Source organism: Staurois parvus, unplaced genomic scaffold (genome assembly GCF_062004578.1).
Source record: "Staurois parvus isolate SC_StPar_1 unplaced genomic scaffold, SC_StPar_1.0 ptg000395l, whole genome shotgun sequence".
NCBI lineage: Eukaryota > Metazoa > Chordata > Amphibia > Anura > Ranidae > Staurois > Staurois parvus.
Genome location: NW_028318191.1, coordinates 2,763,490 through 2,777,934, shown reverse-complemented (window position 1 = coordinate 2,777,934; position 14,445 = coordinate 2,763,490). Strand labels below are relative to the sequence as shown.

General features: G+C 44.6%; 1 long non-coding RNA gene across 2 annotated transcripts in view; it reads right to left on the bottom strand.

Annotated features, from left to right (window-relative positions):
- Nucleotides 1–14,445, bottom strand: part of LOC149455366 (uncharacterized) — a 252,087-nt gene that overhangs the window by 25,157 nt on the left and 212,485 nt on the right. The gene's annotated exons all lie outside the window — the stretch shown is intronic.

The window sequence follows — 14,445 nt, the reverse complement described above, 5'->3', positions numbered from 1 at the left end:
AAACAAATAGATACAATGTTTCAACCGCTGTATGGAGTGAGTGTCCCAGAACTGTCAGAAATAGTCTATTTCTGACAGTTCTATGACATTCCCTCCATACAGCGGCTTTTTGCCGGCTTGGAATTATTCTTATTTTCATCCTACTTCTTCTTCTTCTACTTCATCCTCATCTTCTTCTTCTGAGGATGAGGATGAAGAAGAAGAAGTAGGATGAAAATAATATTAATTCCAAGCCGGCAAAAAGTGTATGTGCAGAGCTCCTCTAAGTGTATCTGCAGAGCTCCTCTAAGTGTATCTGCAGAATAGAGGAACTCTGCACATACACTTTTTGCCGGCTTGGAATTATTCTTATTTTCATCCTACTTCTTCTTCTTCTTCTTCATCCTCATCCTCTTCTTCTTCTTCTGAGGATGAAGAAGAAGAAGAAGTAGGATGAAAATAAGATTAATTCCAAGCCGGCAAAAAGTGTATGTGCAGAGCTCCTCTAAGTGTATCTGCAGAGCTCCTCTAAGTGTATCTGCAGAATAGAGGAACTCTGCACATACACTTTTTGCCGGCTTGGAATTATTCTTATTTTCATCCTACTTCTTCTTCTTCTTCATCCTCATCCTCTTCTTCTTCTTCTGAGGATGAGGATGAAGAAGAAGAAGAAGAAGTAGGATGAAAATAAGATTAATTCCAAGCCGGCAAAAAGTGTATGTGCAGAGCTCCTCTAAGTGTATCTGCAGAGCTCCTCTAAGTGTATCTGCAGAATAGAGGAACTCTGCACATACACTTTTTGCCGGCTTGGAATTATTCTTATTTTCATCCTACTTCTTCTTCTTCTTCTTCATCCTCATCCTCTTCTTCTTCTTCTGAGGATGAGGATGAGGATGAAGAAGAAGAAGAAGTAGGATGAAAATAAGATTAATTCCAAGCCGGCAAAAAGTGTATGTGCAGAGCTCCTCTAAGTGTATCTGCAGAGCTCCTCTAAGTGTATCTGCAGAATAGAGGAACTCTGCACATACACTTTTTGCCGGCTTGGAATTATTCTTATTTTCATCCTACCTCTTCTTCTTCTTCTTCTTCATCCTCATCCTCTTCTTCTTCTTCTGAGGATGAGGATGAAGAAGAAGAAGAAGAAGTAGGATGAAAATAAGATTAATTCCAAGCCGGCAAAAAGTGTATGTGCAGAGCTCCTCTAAGTGTATCTGCAGAGCTCCTCTAAGTGTATCTGCAGAATAGAGGAACTCTGCACATACACTTTTTGCCGGCTTGGAATTATTCTTATTTTCATCCTACTTCTTCTTCATCCTCATCCTCAGAAGAAGAGGATGAGGATGAAGAAGAAGTAGGATGAAAATAAGAATAATTCCAAGCCGGCAAAAAGTGTATGTGCAGAGTTCCTCTATTTCTGACAGTTCTCTGACAGCTTCTTCACATGTACAGCGGTTGAAACATCTGTATCCTAAATGGAAACTAATAGATACAATGTTTCAACCGCTAAACATGTGTTCCTTCTGTCAGAGAACTGTCAGAAATAGCGGAGCTCACTGCAGGGACACTTTTGCCGGCTGATCGGGAAATATTCGATTCGCGCACCCGAAGTAGGCAAAATTTCGGATTCGACGCGAATCGAATATTTCCTGAAATTCGACTCGAATTCCGGTTCGCCTGGTTCGATTCGCTCATCTCTAGTCACAACAATAGATGAACACAGTCTGCTGAACATAATACTACACAAACATTAGATGTTGCCATGGTTTAATTGCACATAACATGTAAACATTCACAGTGCAGGGAGGAAAAAGTATGTGAACCTTTGGACTTAATAACTGGTTGACCTTCCTTTGGCAGCAATAACCTCAACCAAACGTTTCCTGTAGTTGCAGATCAGACCTGCACAACGATCTGGAGTAATTTTGGACCACTCCTCTTCACAAAACTGTTTGTCAGGGATCGCGGCGTCCTGTCAGCCGGCGCATGCGCGCTGGCGACGGCTCACGCCGGGACACAGGCACCAGGTCCTGGCGAGCCGCGGAGGACAGGACGCCGCGCATGCGCAGTGGAAGCCGCGGCGCGCCTCGGGCGGCCAATGACAGCCCGTGGGCGCGTCCTGGGCGGCCAATGACAGTGCAGGGCACACTATTTAAAGATGCCCTGCACTGTCAGTAATTGCCGCAAGGTCTATCTGTGATTCTGAAGTCCTGCACCCGTCTAGTGACCCTGTTTGACCCTGACTACGCTGCTTGCCCCTGTGATTGACCCGGATTGCCCTGACTACGCTGCCTGCTCCTGTGATTGACCCGGATTGCCCTGACTACTCTGCCTGCTCCTGTGATTGACCCGGATTGCCCTGACCATTCTACGGACTGACTTACCCTGCTGATCCTGCGTGTGACCCGACTACTCTTTGCCCGCCGATTCTGTACCCCGCTTACCCCCACGGGACCACGATCCGTTACTACTCTGCTGGGGCCGCTATCCTCTTCACATCTGGCTCTCCCGGTACCTGCATACGTCCCCGGAGGTCTCCTCAGCCAGTGGTGGGCCTGCTCAGAGGTCGTGACCTGGCCCGGGACTGTTTCAAGTCCATCCCCACCATCAGGGGCCCTGGTGAAAGCACAGCCAGGGCTTAGACCCCACGCTCTGGGTAGGCCTGTCAGTTGGCAGCCTGAGTCACCACCTGGCGGATCATAACACTGTTTCAGTGTAGCAATATTCTTGGGATGTCTGGTGTGTATCGCTCTCTTAAGGTCATGCCACAGCATTTCAATCGGGTTGAGGTCAGGACTCTGACTGGGCCACTCCAGAAGGCGTATTCTGTGCTGTTGCAGCCATTGTTTTGTTGAATTACTTGTACGCTTTGGGTCATTGTCCTGTTGCATCACCCATCCTCTGCAGAGCTTCAGTTGGCGGACAGATGGTCGTACGTTTTCCTGCAGAATGTCTTGATAAACTCTGGAATTCAATTTTCCATCAATGACAACAATCCGTCCAGGTCCTGAGGCAGCAAAGCAGCCCCAAACCATGATGCTTCCTCCGCCATGTTTTACAGTGGGGATGAGGTTTTGATGTTGGTGTGCTGTGCCTTTTTTCCTCCACACATAGTGTTGTGTGTTCTTCCCAAACAACTCAATCTTGGTTTCATCTGTCCACAGTATATTTTGCCAGTAGTGCTGTGGAACATCCAGGTGCTCTTTTGCAAACTTCAAACGTGCTGCAATATTCTTTTTGGACAGCAATGGCTTCCTCCGTGGTGTCCTCCCATGTACTCTATTCTTGTTAAATGTTTTCCTTATTGTAGATGTGTCAACAAAAATGTTAGCATGTGCCAGAGATTTCTGTAGGTCTTTAGCTGACACTCTGGGATTCTTCTTTACCTCATGCAGCATTCTGCGTTGTGCTCTTGCAGTCATTTTTACAGGACGACCATGCCTAGGGAGAGTAGCAACAGTGCTAAACTTTCTCCATTTGTAGACAGTCTGTCTTACCATGGACACTTGAACATCAAGGCTTTTGGAGATACTTTTGTAACCCTTTCCAGCTTCATGCAAGTCAACAATTCTTGATCGTAGGTCTTCTGAGAGCTCTTTTCTGCGAGGCATGGTTCACATCAGACAGTGCTTCTTGAAACCAGTAAGCCCCAACAAGGTGTGTGTTTTTTAAGGGCAGGACGGCTGTCAGCAACACATCCAATATCATCACACTGATTGGAGTCAAGGTTGGCTCACTCCTGGCTCCAATTAGCTCTGGGAGAAGTCATTAAGCTAGGGCCTCACATACTTTTTCCTCCCTGCACTGTGAATGTTTACATGTTATGTGCAATTAAACCATGGCAACATCTAATGTTTGTGTAGTATTATGTTCAGCAGACTGTATTCTTCTATTGTTGTGACTTAGATGACGTTCAGAGCACATTTTATGCCCAATTCATGCAAAACTCCATGTAATCCCAAAGGGTTCGCATACTTTTTCTTGCAACTGTATATGGCACACAATAGAAATGTTATATATAAGAGGATATGCCCCCTAAAAATTAAATTATATATAAAACAATGTGTTAGTTAATCCCATATGTGGGGATAGAGGGCACCCAGGGAGGGTTCATAAGAGTCCATTCAGTAGACTGGGCATTTGTATAGGCAGCTCCACCAGAGACAGGAATGATATCTACAAAACAACAAACAAAAACAGAGGGGGCGCCAGCTAAGTGTAGCATAAAAGGACACCTTTATTAATAAAGCCAAATGAAAACACATACCACAGAATGCAATGTGCTTGTCATGGATTATAAGTAGGAACCTATCCAGCCAGGGAGTCTCTCTCAGTAACAGCCAGCAGTAGTGTCATCAGGAAACAGTGATGTAGCCAATCCTGGAAGTCTGTGAAACTACCCTAGAATGTGGAACCGGAAGTGAAGTCACAAGAGCGGGCTGGTAACCATGGTTTCAGAGCTCACTGGCTCCTTTGTCAAACCTGGTATCATGAAAACCCCCCTACACCTGTCAACTATGGATACAAAAAGCTGAGAGTCTTCTCTGGAGAGCAGTCCATACCAACAGGGGAGGAAGATTAGGAAACTTAGATGGAACAGGCCATGAAGGTTCTGGAAGAGTTGGAAGAGTGGCATGTGCCAGAAGCCCAATAAAAACAGTGAGTCACTGAGAGCCTTAGGGGTTCTGCAGCAGAAAGTACCAGAAAGTTTAAGCTCAGCTAGAAAACTTGTACAGCTTACAACTATTTTCGCATGCTACAAGATGAATTTGAATGAACAGAGAACGCTTCTGATCTATCATTTCAAACACATGTTTTAAGGTGGATGCACCCCCTACCCAGAAATGCAATTCATGTATATATATGTGATATTGTGCAACCCTGCCGCCCTGTAGCAGTATTTATGTTAGGGCGGTGGGGAAGCAGTTAAGCAAGCTTGCAAATAAGATGGTAGGTCCTTCTCCTATAGTAAAATATATATTTAAAAAAGGCACCCCCATGTGCCCTTAAGATACACAGTGAATGATTAAAAACACACAATCAGTGATTTAGTGTCCTTATGTGCTCCAATATTGTGTCAATCCATTGAGTAAAAAGCAAATCTTCAACCCTTGTTTTATCTCTTCTGTGAAACCAAAGTGACACTGTAAGATAGTGCACACTCACCAGATCACCTTGACATCTTATATTATATAAGCAGGTTAATAAATTCTTAAACCATAACAATCCTCCACTCCTCCTCTGGCTCAACCATCCAGGGTACACACCACTTTCTTTGTTGAAGTAGAAAGGAGAGCCCCTGGACTGCGGACAAAAATTGTTCATAATATTCTTGACCCTTCTAAGAAATTAGTTACATTTATAGACCAGACTGTTTTTTTATAGGTACAAAAGGTGTTTACCATGTATAGTTACATAGTTAGTCTGGCTGAAAAAAGACAAAAGTCCATCCAGTTCAACCATAGAAAAAAAAAAAGTGTTATAATCCTATACCCACAGTTGATCCAGAGGAAGGCAAAAAAAAACCAGCAAAGCATGATCCAATTTGCACCTGCTGGGAAACAAATTCCTTCCTGATCCCCCAGAGGCAATCAGATATTCCCTGGATCAACTTTACCTAGAAATGTTAATATCCAGTTATATTCTGTGTATCTAGGAAAGAACCCAGGCCTTTTTTTAAAGCAATCCACTGAGCTGGCCAGAACCAACTCTTGAGGGAGTCACAGCTCTCACTGTGAAGAAACCTTTCCATGTTTGAAGATTACATTTCTTTTCCTTGTCCCCTTGTCCTCTGTGATGACCTCAAGGTGAATAACTCTACACCGAGTTCACTATATGAACCACTGATGTAGTTATACATGTTGATAATATCCCCCTTAATCTCCTCTTCTCAAGAGACAATAAATTCAGTTCCTCTAATCTTTCCTCATAGCTGATTTCCTCCATGCCTCTTATCAGTTTGGTTGCCCTTCTCTGCACTTTCTCCAGTTCCCCAATGTTCTTTTTGTGAATTGGTGCCCAAAACTGAACTGCATATTCCAGATGAGGTATTACTAATGATTTGTACAGGGGTAATATGATATCTCTCTCTCTGGAGTCTATACCTCTTTTAATACAAGAGAGGATTTTGCCCGCAGCTTGGTATTGCATGCCATTATTAAGCTTGTGATTTACCAGAACCCCCAGATCCTTTTCCACCATTGAACATATAACAATTATAAAAATTAAATAAAGAGAGAAATAAGATGTAGTTATATTCCAGGTACACAAAAAAAATATTGTGTGGACAAATTTATCTTGTGATAGTTTATTTGTTACTTACAACCCTTGTGGCCTCCAATATGTGGGTAAGAGCACTAGAAAGCTATCAGTTTGTATAGCCAAACATAGGATATAAGAACAAAGGATATAAGAAACATAGCGGATTATTTACTAAAATTGATGAGTGCAAAATCTGGTGCATAGAAACCAATCAGCTTCCAGGTTTTATTGCCAAAGCCTTAGCTGAGCAAGCTGAAGTTAGAAGCTGATTGACTACCATGCACAGCCGCACCAGATTCTGAGCGCTCCAGTTTTAGTAAATCTACCTTACAATGTTTCAAACCATTTCAGGTTATTTCACTACAGAGACCTAGTAGTCGGTTATTTTATGGTATAGATAAGGTACAGAAAGTTTGTAAAGGAATTGCCTCCCTCCTAGATTGTAAGCTCCAAGGAGCAGGGCCCTCCTATCCCTCTTGTATTGAACTGTATTGTTGCTGTATTGTCTCCCGTTATATTGTAAAGCGCTGAGCAAACTGTTGGTGCCATAAATCCTGTATAATAATAATAATTAAAAAAAATAGGTTCACAAAATGAGATGTGATGTACAGGTGAAACTCAAAAAATTAGAATATCGTGCAAAAGTTCATTTATTTCAGTAATGCAACTTAAAAGGTGAAATTAATATATGAGATAGACTCATTACATGCAAAGCAAGATAGTTCAAGCGTGATTTGTCATAATTGTGATGATTATGGCTTACAGCTCATGAAAACCCCAAATCCACAATCTCAGAAAATTAGAATATTGTGAAAAGGTGCAATATTCTAGGCTCAAAGTGTCCCACTCTAATCAGCTAATTAAGCCATAACACCTACAAAGGGTTCCTGAGCCTTTAAATGGTCTCTCAGTCTGGTTCAGTAGGAATCACAATCATGGGAAAGACTGCTGACCTGACAGTTGTGCAGAAAGCCATCATTGACACCCTCCATAAGGAGGGAAAGCCTCTGAGGTGAGATCACTTCTATGGCTGGAGCTGCTAAAACTGTGCTGCAGAGACAGTGTATGCAGGGTCTAAAATGACAGTGACAGGTGCTGGCTTGCAGGGTGTGTATACCTTTCTGTTCCAGGAATCTACTGCTTCATGGGTGTTGCTGTAAAGCTGTGCTGTTGGCAACTATAAGTACATTACATCATCTCCCCGCCTCTCCACCTTGCTTTGCATTTATTCAGAAAATGCAAAGCATTCTCTGAATAGTGCTGATGCCAAATTGTTGGTGGTTCAGAATGTAGCAGGACAGACACTTGAACTTGAAGCCCAGGAAGTGGAGATCACTGGAGTACCAATGTCTACTTCAGTGATTTCCAGCTTCCAGGAGCATCAGCCAAGTATGGTATATGCATTCTGCAGCTTAAACCAATGTAAGAATGTATAAAATATCCATACCTGAAATTCCTCTCTAACCGCTTTCTGTCCGGCCATAGTAGATAAACAGTTCAACAAGAGAAGCACTGATGTGGGTGGATGTACCTGCACGTCACTTCAAATCTGCTGCTTGTGCACGCTCCCTGGGAGCATGCAGCAGCACAATCTGTGCCTGAACACTGATCACTGTACCAGGCTACTGTTGGTGATCCTTGTACCATGTGACCTCTGTAGCCAATCAACAATCATACAGACAGTAGTTAACCATTAGCCGCCCGGCCAATAGCCGTTTGGCGGCTTGAAAAGCGCTGCAGCTTTCCGGGTCCACGCCATTTGGCGTGCTCCCGCACATGCGCCGTTTGCGCTATTGCAGAGCGGCGCAGCAGCGGGATCTGTCACCGCCCGTGCACCTCGGACACGGCCGATGACAGACCTGAGTACCGGCTCCCGTTGCCGGTACCATGTGACCTGCCGCGACCAATCACAGCAGGTCACATGACAGTTGTATACAATGGATGGCTTCATTCATGATGCCATCCATTGTATACTAGTGCCTAGCTGTGAATGGTCACAGCTAATCACATGCACATGTCATGTGATTAGCTGTGACCAAATCACAGCTAAGCACAAAAAAAAAAAAAAAAAAAAAAACTGAATGAATCGATTTCATTCAGCTAAATGCTTGCTTATAGCAAAGTAATTCTTTGCTATAAGCAAATTGTGTAAAAAAAAAAAAAAAATACTGATCACTTCCCCAAAGTAGTACAATGTTACTATGGTAACATTGTACTATTTTGGTCATAGTAAAATATAAAAAAAATCTTAAAAAAATAAAAAAAAAATGTAATAAAAAATTAAATATAATAAAAAAATAAAAAAAAATTAAAAAAAAATATAATTTTTTTTTTTTTTCATACTGTCACCAGTCAGTGTCCCTGTTCACCGCCATGCCAGTTATATGATGACGCTGTACTGCACTGGTGACAGTATGTAAAAAAAAAAATAGTGAAAATAATATTTTTCATTTTTTCATTTTCGGAAAAATTATGACAAAAAAATACAACTTCAAAAAACTCGCCATGCCTCTTATGAAGTACGTCCGACTGTCTACTCAGCAAAAGGGGTCATTTGGGGATATCTGTACTATTCTGACATTCTTGGACCTCAAGAAATTAGATTGGCTGTCAGTACTTCAGGATTGATCAATATTCAGATCTATACCATAGTTTGTGAACTCTATAACTTTCCTACAAACTAAATAATACATCCTAATTTGGGTTATTTTCACCAAAGACATGTAGCAGAATACATCTCGGCCTAAATTTATGAAGAACAATTATTTATTTGTAAACTTTTATAACAGAAACAAAGAAAAATGTGTTTTTTTTTCAAAATTTTTGGTCTTTTTTTGTTAATTTAGCAAAAAATAAAAACCCCAGCGGTGATTAAATACCACCAAAAGAAAGCTCTAGTTGTGTGAAGAAAATGATAAAATTTTAGTTTGGGTACAATGTTGTATGACTGCGCAATTGTCATTCAAAGTGTGAGAGCGCTGAAACCTGAAAAATGGCCTGGGCAGGAAGGTGTAAAATTGCACGGTATTGAAACGGTTAACAATAAGTAATTTCCTGGCATCATTGTTAACTACTGTGGGATCTCTGTGATCAGTCACAGAAATCACATAGTACAGGGATATTCATAGCAGCCATGTACCATGTGATAGCTGTGGTCAATCACAGCTATCACAGTATTTCGCAATGGCTGCAGGAATGTACAGTAGCTGGAAAGAGTGAGAAATTATTATATTTACAGCCAGCATGGCTGTAAAAGCAATCAGTAGAAAAAAAATCCTGATCCCCAAAAAAGTAGTACAGTGTCATTATGGTGAAACAGCATTGTTAGGGTGATATGTGATATGTAAAAAAAATGTCAGTGTCCCTAATCAATGCCATCCACTCAAAGTGTCCCTAACCACACCAGTTATGGTGTCCACAATCACCGCCACACCAGTTACAGTATCCATGATCCCCGCCACACCAGTTACGGTGTCCCTGATCACCGCCACACCAATTGCAGTGTCTGTGATCACCCGCCACACCAGTTGCAGTGTCTGTGATCACAGCCAAACCAGTTATGGTGTCCATGATCACTGCCACACCAGTTGCAGTGTTTGTGATTACTGCTAAACCACTGACAAAGTTCATGATCATCTCCACACCAGTAATTTTGTCCCTTATCACCACCTCACCACTTAGTGTCCCTGATCACCCCCAGTTCCTGTATTACTGATGACCCCACACCAGTCCCAGTGTCCTTAATCACCACCACACCTCTAATATTGTCCCTGATCACTGACACACCAGTCCCTGGTCACCACCACACCATTCGTATTGTCTATAATGACCTCCACACCAGTTACAGTGTCCCTGATCACCGACACACCAGTCCCGGTGTCCCTGATCACTGCCACACTAGTCACAGTGTCCCTTATCATGAACCACACCAGTCTCAGTGTCCCTGATCATCACCACACCCACCAGTCCTAGTGTGCCTGATCACCACCAAACGAGTTAAAGTGTCCCTGATCACCTCCACACCATTTATGGTGTCCATGATCACTGCCACATCAGTTATGGTGTCCGTGATCACCGCCACACCAGTTACAGTGTCTATGGTCACTTCCACTCCAGTGCAATGTTGCCTCTGTCTGCTGCCTGTACCAATCCTGGCCTGTTTATTTACCACATTTTTGCCTGCTGCCTGGGCTGATCCTTTGCCTGCTTGCTGACCATGTCTCTACCTGCACCTGAACAGACCCATCTACACATCCCGCTGACTACATTCCTATGAGACACCAGTCCCAGCTATCTCCCACAGACAACTGCACTCTTGGAATCACAGGAACTTTTTCTGAGCCTCCTGTACTTCCTGGCCAGTGAGCATTACATTCCTGGAGGCAGCCACGTACCAGTAGGCTCACTTGGCTTACAGATGGGACTGCTATAGATGATGCTACATTATATTCCCTTATTACTTGCACAGACGTGATCATTACAGTACATTGGTTTTGAAATAATTGGTTGAATTGTGTGAAATGGGTTTGATTTACTAAAACTGGAGAGTGCAAAATCTGGTGCAGCTGCGCATGGTAGTTAATCAGCTTCTAACTTCAGCATGTTCAATTAAGCTTTGACAAAAAAAACTTGACTGTTGGACTTGCAGAATCCCCAAGGCTAATACTTACCTACCCCTCTTAAAACCACCACCACCCCCTTCAACAACCTTTCACCCAAATAAACACGCAACTCTCTTTCTGGTGTAAAACCGGCCATAGCAGCCATTTATTCAACATAACCAAACATAAATTACAGTAACTCAATTGATACCTGACAGTAAAAATCCCAACCCGGGTCTAAGGTCTCTGAAGGCACCATTACTCCCATCACCAACTCGGCTGTATCTGATACCCAATGAAAGGCCCCAGCCGCTACTACACCGCCTCGGGGACAATACTACCGTTACTTAACCCAGATACAGCCAAAATGAACTCCCACATTACCAACATGACCTTTTATTGGGAAGGGACACCCATACCTACGATGGGCCCAACCCATAATTCATCAACTTGTCACTCCACCACCGCCTTCAAAGACCCATCAACCCCTGCCAGCTGCCATGACAAACGAACAAACACTTCGGGACACAACCGCTGCCCCGAACCCTGAACAAACACCATGAACCCACATAAAACAAATACCACGAACAACCCACCACACAACAAAACAACACCGGGACAAACACAATGACAAAACTATAACCAATACAACAAACAGAATACAAACCAACTTCAGGGCGGGAGGGCGGGGAGAAACCACCTCTGTGATGGCACAAGCTCCGACTGATTCCGACAAGACCCAACCCACCCATTTCAAATCCTGCAAGACCACCCACAATGCTTCGTACACCAATCCAGTAAGTAACCACCCCCCATCCCCTTTTCCTTGCCTAGACTCTACCCAAATTACACTCTCCGCCTCGTCTGCACGCCCCAGTCATGCTGGCCCTCCCTTATACTTCGCTCAGTCCAGGCCCTGACTTGACTGTTGGACTTGCAGAATCCCCGAGGCTAATACTTACCTACCCCTCTTAAAACCACCACCACCCCCCTTCAACAACCTTTCACCCAAATAAACACGCAACTCTCTTTCTGGTGTAAAACCGGCCATAGCAGCCATTTATTCAACATAACCAAACATAAATTACAGTAACTCAATTGATACCTGACAGTAAAAATCCCAACCCGGGTCTAAGGTCTCTGAAGGCACCATTACTCCCATCACCAACTCAGCTGTATCTGATACCCAATGAAAGGCCTCCAGCCGCTACTACACCGCCTCGGGGACAATTCTACCGTTACTTAACCCAGATACAGCCAAAATGAACTCCCACATTACCAACATGACCTTTTATTGGGAAGGGACACCCATACCTACGATGGGCCCAACCCATAATTCATCAACTTGTCACTCCACCACCGCCTTCAAAGACCCATCGACCCCTGCCACAGCACACGAGTGTGAACCCTTACACTCGTGTAGCCCGCCACACACGTAATCCACGTTGGATACCATCCTGCAGGCCCAAGGACCACAGGTCAATCCCAACCGCATTGAGATGCACCCCATCCGAACGCCAATACCGCCAGGACTCCTCCTCCAGCTCCCTATGACGGACTGCTAGGCCACCATTCCTCACAAAAAAACGCGCCACCTCCTTATTCACCTTAACCCGTGCCCTATTAATTTTTTCGACGGAACGGGCCATGCGCCAATAAGCACGGGCCACTATGTCTGACCATACAATCACTGTGTCCGGGAAAAAAGACCGAATACGCAAAAAATCAAACTTGATATCTCGGATAACCTCCCGCATGGAGCGCAACCCGAGATCATTACCCCCACATGCAACACCAAAACATCTGGAGGCCGGTCTAAACGTGAATAGTGATGAATTTCCGGGACCACCCTGGACCACAACATTCCCGGCACTCCCAGCCAATGAAGCCTCGCCTCCCTTCTCTCAATTCCCAATTGCCGACCCTCTGGACGAACATCCGCCCTCTTAGCCCCCCAAAAAACATACGAATGGCCCATGATCCATACCAAGCAGCCATCAGAACCTGCAAAGAAACACAGAAAAGAAGGGAGGAGGTAGAACCCTCACCACAAAGGCCCCCACAAAACAAACAAAACACAAATTGACAAAGACAAGTACCACGGAGACCAACACAAGAACACCAAAACACAGTACACCCATCACAAGAGCTGAGGACGCACATATAACCTGAATCTATCCGAATCCCAACGCCCAATACGGCGAACCACTTGATCACCCAACCCCCACCGGGCGGCCTCCGTAGCTGCCCCAATGCGAAACGAATGGGACGAATATTGTTCCACACCCAACCCGGCAGACTGCAAACACCGTTTAAAAACTGCCCCAAATTGAAAACGAGACAGAGCCATCCCATTCGCATGCAGAAAGAAAACCCCAGGAAGGTCAGGTCTCACCTCAAGAAATTCCCTAACCGCCCGTACCGGACAAATTGGAGAACTCGGAATCACAGACAACTCCACCCAGGTACCCCGACCCAAACGGTCTGTTTTTGACTTGCGTAGAAAAATACGCAACTCACTACCCAACAAGGCAACCTCATCTACAGTCAAACCACCCTCCCCCCACTTGTTCCGACTAACCAACTCCCCAATCCTAAAGGCCCCAAAAAATGCCAGCACAAAGGCCGCCCGGAACAACATCACCTCATACAACGAGGAACAAACACAATTCAACTGGCCCACCACCACTTGAAGAACCTCAAACGAAACCGGCCGTCTAGAATCCGGAATGGAACAGCCTCTTCTGTACCCCCTCATAGCCTGCCGAACAAGGAAATCCTTCGTCACGTCACGACCCCCCGCCAGCTTTAAACGGAAAGCCAACCCCGCCAACTTACGAGACATCAAAGATGCTGAAACACCCATTTCAAAATTCCTACCTATGAAATAAAGCAGGAGGTGCATGGCATCATCCACCCCTAAACCATCCCCCACCTCACTCACCAGCTCCAGCCATTCCCGCCACACCTTCTCATAGAAAACCCAAGTGGACGCGCAAACCGATGTCTGAATCAAGGCCGCTGAAGAGGCAAGGCGATGCTCCACAAGTGATCCGGACAATCGATACTGTGTTGCTCCGACTTCTGGTGCCAACCGACGGAATCTGTCCCACTGAAAACGAGATAGAGCATCAGCAACTGAGTTATCCACGCCCGGAACATGAACAGCCGAAATAAAACAATTGAGACTTAAACAGTCCAAAACCAACCGCGGCAACATACGGACCAACGGCCTAGACGTGGCCGAAACACGGTTAATGGCATGAACCACGCTCAAATTATCACAATGAAAACGAATCCGTTTATTCCGGAAAACAGCACCCTACAAAGACACAGCTAAAACGATTTGAAAAAGCTCCAGCAAGGTAAGATTGCGCAACAGACCCGCCTCCCGCCATTGCAAAGGCCACGAACCCGCACACCACTGCCCCTGAAAAAAAGGCCCCAAAACCGGCCGAGCCCGCCGCGTCCGTAAAGAGTTCCAAATCAAAATTGGACACGACCCCATCCAACCAAAGTGATCTTCCATTGTAGGACTCGAGAAACGACCGCCATACCCCCAAATCGTCCCGTAGCTCACCTTGCAGCCGAACCCTGTGATGCGGGG